Source organism: Hesperophylax consimilis, chromosome 17 (genome assembly GCF_061612785.1).
Source record: "Hesperophylax consimilis isolate HC1 chromosome 17, BYU_Hcon_1.0, whole genome shotgun sequence".
NCBI classification, from domain to species: Eukaryota; Metazoa; Arthropoda; class Insecta; order Trichoptera; family Limnephilidae; genus Hesperophylax; species Hesperophylax consimilis.
Window position 1 is genome coordinate 16,211,977 of NC_142852.1, and position 5,345 is coordinate 16,217,321.

A 5,345-nucleotide genomic window follows, 5' to 3' on the forward strand; every position below is an offset into this window, starting at 1 on the left:
TTCGAGTATGAGAAACCATACTGCTTTTGACAGAGCATTTATACGGGCGTTCCGAGCACGAGAATGGTTTCTCGCCGGTGTGGGTTTTGGCATGAGTAACCATATGGTTTTTTGAGAGCACACGTATGCGCATTTCGAGCACGAGAAAGGTTTCTCTCCAGTGTGGGTTCGAAAATGAGATACCATACTGCTTTTAACAGAGCACTTGTAGGTGCATTTCGAGCACGATAATGGTTTTTCTCCGGTGTGGGTTTTAGCATGAGTAACCATATGGCTTTTTTGAGAGCACACGTATGCGCATTTCGAGCACGAGAAAGGTTTCTCTCCAGTGTGGGTTCGAGTATGAGAAACCATACTGCTTTTATTGGAGCACTTGTACGTGCATTCCAAGCACGAGAACGGTTTCTCTCCGGTATGGATTCTAGCGTGAGAAACCAAATAACTTTTTCGAGAGCACTTGTAACTGCATTTCGAGCAAGAGAAAAGTTTCTCTCCAGTGTGGATACGATAATGAGAAACCATACTGCTTTTAACAGAGCACTTGTACGGGCATTCCAAGCACGAGAATGGTTTCTCTCCGGTGTGGGTTCTAGTATGATCGATCAAACTGTTTTTTTGAGAGCATTGGAAAGAGCATTCCAAGCACGAGAAAGGTTTCTCTCCAGTGTGAGTTCGAGTATGAGAAACCATATGACATTTTTGAGAGCACTTGTAAGTACATTCTGAGCATAAGAATAGTTTCTCTTTAGTGTGGCTTCTAATATGTACAACCAGATTGGATTTAAGCCCACACGTGTAGTTACAAGTAGGGCAGGAAAATAGTTTCTTCCGCGTATCAGATTTTTTTTCATTTGAATATTTTGCGCAGTTAATTTTTGAAACGAAATCTGAAAAACAGAAAAAAAAATTATGGTATCAAGGTTATTCAACAGCTGAACGTTCAGTTAAAAGAAAAACAAATTATGTGAAATTTTGAATTCTGAATAAAAGCGATTTCAATTCTATTTCTAAATTTTACGTTTTACCACTTTGCTATATTAATTCGCTAATTAATAGCACCATCACCGATACCTACACATGTGAAGAAAATACTCGCATGTGAAAAAATGACGGTTCGTTGTCATGTTATGTTGTTTGACATAAAAACCTAAAATCTTTGCAAAGCACTGAAACGGGAGATTTCAAAATTGAACGTTAAAACAAAGACAGAAATGTAATTCTATCCATGAATGCCTAAAAATTTAGGATAGGCAGGATGAGAAGGGTAGAGGTGCTTCATGAAATCACTAAAAACTGAATTAGCTGCTAATTGAAAGATAACCCAAATTACTTTCTGAAGGTAGATTGAATGGAAGAAGTACGAACCATGGCACCGAAGTTAAGTTAACTAGTTCACTTCTGCTGAGCTGTTCCGAGCTGCGGTCTGCAGGATAAACTTACTGCTGACAGGAAAGGGCACTAGAAGAATAAGTTAATGGTTTACCTTTAGTTTTATGAACGACGGATACGTTTTGAAAATCGGGAAAGTCAATATCTACTTCAGAGTGTGCGCCAAATTCTTGCGCATGTTCCTCTGCCACTAGAGTCCCTGGTTCAAACATGATCGAAGTAGCATTACTAACAGATATTTTCGACGAAATAAAATCTGAAAACACAGAGAAAATGAATAATGATACTGTGGTTATTCGACAGATTAACAATATGTCCAAGTAAACCGAGACTGAACAAATGCAAATACAATTTCATTTCATATATACACGTTTACCTAATTGTTAACATTAAGTTGCTCATTCACAGCACTTCTGTTACCTTGACCGAAAACTAAATATACGTGAAAACAGAAAAATTCGTTGTTATATTAGCCTTTTTCATGACATAAACAACAAGAAACTTTGTGCAGCATTGATAAGGAAGATCAAAAAAAGATAACACACAGTCATCCATGTGAATATACCCATGCAGGTCTAATATTACTATGGACAGATGAAGGTGAGAATATTAGAAGTCCAACATCGAATGGCCAGTAATTAATAGAACTAGCTGCCATTGGAAAGATAAACCAAATCACATTCTGGCGGTGATATGTATCGAAACCGAAGTTACTGGTTGTAGTTATTTCTCTTGAGCTTTTCGGGGCAGCAGTCTGCGGGGTAAACTAATGTCCAATAGGAGAGGTCATCGGAAGAATAAGTCAATATCTTACCAAGACTTTGGTCGATCCTTTCAAGATGAACGAAACATTCCTTTTTAATGTCAGGATAGTCAATATCTATTTCCGAGAATACTTGAGCATGTTCTTCTACTACTAGAGTATCTGGGTCACACTCGATCGCAGTAGCTTCATCTGTCTCCTGTTTGACAATCCCGAACGGCAATAATGCTTCATAAGGTGATGTTGGACTTTCTTCTTGGGGGATAGTGTCCGGTTCTGACATAATGACACCGACATCCGAGGTCATAAGATCCATTTCAAGTAAAACGACTTTCTGATTTTGAATGTAGCAAAATATTCTGGAAATGAAACAGTTATAGGTATGTCATATTCATATCACACTCTGCAACTACACTGTCGTCAACATCAAACCGAGAGAATGGACTATATTGAAGTTTAAAAGCAGAAATGCGTCAAGAATTAATTTTTTTTCAATTTGACAGCATGAAACATAATGTTATTTTTTTATTTGAATACCGCACTTGTGTCCTAGCTGCTCCCAAGCGTCTGGAGCCAGTGAGACTATGACATCCCCAATAAAGTTCAACACTTCTATTAGAATAGGGCTATAAGCAAGGACACTAATTGTAAATAGCATTTGTTTTGCTGGAGTCAGTGCACTATCCATAAAATTATGACAAACTAACCGCTGAACACAAACTGTTCTCACATTTGGAACCTTTAAAATCCTTCATATATCTTAGCCGACTGTTTTAGATGGAGAAAAATATTTTATCAATTAATATTATCGAACTTCTTTATTGTTCAATTCTGATAAAAGTAGACAATTTGGTGAGATGAAAGAAGATACGCGATTATTTACGTAAATGTCAAATGACATTATCACCGCTAACACCTCAGTGTTTAAAAACAGCACTGCTTTGCGGCTTTCAGGGATTGAGCGGTCAATTTATATTTATTACTGGTATACCGGAACTCAAAGTCTCGACTACTAATAGCAGCCCTAAATTACTATCCAACTGTAGAAAATGCACCCAAAATATTGCATTAAATACATATTACGCAAATATGAGTTAGCTGAGTAGTGAGTTGTGTTGAAAAACTTGTACTTATGTATATTGTGCCAGACTAGCAGTTTACAAGATCAAAACGTATGTTAATAGTCTGGACTACATTTTGTTTGAGATGCGGCATTTTTATATAAGACTAGGGGTGGGTACCAAATCTAGGACTGAAATCTAAACAAATGATTTTAAAATTTTAACCGTCTTGTTGTATAGGCGAATTGTTATGGAAAATTGAATAAAAGCCTCACGAGGTGACGACCTTATCGATATATATTATAAAAGTCAGTGTACAATGTTCGTGCTGCTAAAAGTCAGAACTGAGTGCCGGTACGATCAAGGGTAATGTGGTAGCACTCTGTGCCCCATCCGTGAATAAGGTTCCCGTTTTTATATGAAGAACCTTCTTTTGATGATAGAATCGCCCTCCAGAATTTTTTAGAACAGTCCAGAACATTCGAGAGTATTCGAGAGCATTTCACAACAATCCAGTACATCCCGGAACATTCTAGAATGTTAAGGAATGTTTGGCAATAACCTGGAACGTTGGGGAACATCTAAGATCATATAATGAACCAAAAGCAGGATTACAGGCCATTTCCTGAAAAAATTTAGTGAATTCGTAATCGTGACCAATGCATTGGTATCTCTAAATACTATAAAACAAAGTTACTATTCTCGTCTATCTGTTTGTGCGCTTAGTTCTTCTAAACTATGCAACGGAGTTTGATACATAGATTTTATATTTATTGAAAAGTCGGGCAAAGCCAGTTACACGTCACGTATATTGAATAAAGGGTTTTTGAAGTGACAGATTAGTAAATTAACTTACCGCTTCGACTGGTTGGTTAGAATTGGACATCGGGTTATTTTATATTATTATTATAAGTACTTTCGCATTAGTGCGGACGAGACTACGATGCTGGTGGGTTTTATTTTGCAAAATTAATTATTTAAAACCAAATATTTGAGAGGTATCGTATATCCAGTTCCCGTTAAATCAGCGTCAAACGATGACAGGCAGTCAGGTAGGTAAAATGATGTCATAGACAAATAATAGCAAAGACAAAACAGATCACAGACAGTTAAAAAATTTCAGAAAAATTATGTGATGGTGCTGCGAGTTCATAATGCTTAGAGGATTATTTTTTAAACACGATAATAAAATCATGAACCTGTTAAAAAATCTGATAAGATTATAAATAAATCGCTGTATGTTTACGAGAGATGGAAAGGCTGACAGATATATCCAAAAAAAGGTTAAAGGCCCGTTTATAATAGGAATAAGCGGTAAGAATAGGCCGGTGCCGTAATCCTTTATCCGTAATATTTTAGATCGACGTTTATAATTTTTTTAATTTTTTTTTATTTATTATAAATTTTTAAAGATACAAGTTTTATGCAGTCCCACAAAGCTGTCACACATGACGGCTTGTCTGTAGGCTCTACAAATAATATATATAAACATTTTTAATTTTTAATACATGTATGACACAAAATTATACAATAAACAATATCACAAAATAATATATCTCAAAGTACCTACCTATATACAAATTATTTAGGCAGGTACGTTGAGATGTTCAGGAATACATCAATAATAAAGTTCAGAGATACATTGATTCGTCGCTTATTAGCCAACGCTTAGTGTTTTTGGGGCAGGGTCTCTCATTATTCTGAGGTTTAAAAGAATTATTAAATTTATTGAAAATCTCTGGGATTAAATATTTAAGCGTTCGGCTTCCATACTTATTTGTTACTCTTGGAATAATGAGGCCCTTATTTTCAGTGAATCTTGTTGTGTGATTATGCACCGGTTGCTTTTTATATTTGCTATCTCCCTCATTATCCATTATAATAATGTACCAAAGAAGACCCTTTATTGGAAGTAGGCCCTCAGAACCATACAGTAGTTTTAGATTACTTCTTTGTCTGTAAATATTCGGCGGTACAATTTTTTTTACTATAGCAATTTGTAAGTTTTGTATATATTTAATATAAATATTGCTTGAGTGCCCCCAAGTTCGTATGCCATATTTGAGTATGGATTCGACCATAGAAAAATAAATTATTTTAAGAGTACAATGAGGCAAAACAAATTTCAGTTT

At 35.8% G+C, this 5,345-nt stretch overlaps 1 long non-coding RNA gene across 1 annotated transcript; it reads right to left on the minus strand.

Annotated features, from left to right (window-relative positions):
* Positions 1-1,536: 1,536 nt before the first annotated feature.
* On the minus strand, positions 1,537-4,130 carry LOC149416095 (uncharacterized). Its single transcript, XR_016303708.1, has 3 exons — positions 4,070-4,130; positions 2,204-2,511; positions 1,537-1,645 (listed from the first exon to the last, which is right to left on the minus strand). It is a non-coding gene; the product is annotated as an uncharacterized LOC149416095 (long non-coding RNA).
* Between the last annotated feature and the right edge of the window lie 1,215 nt (positions 4,131-5,345).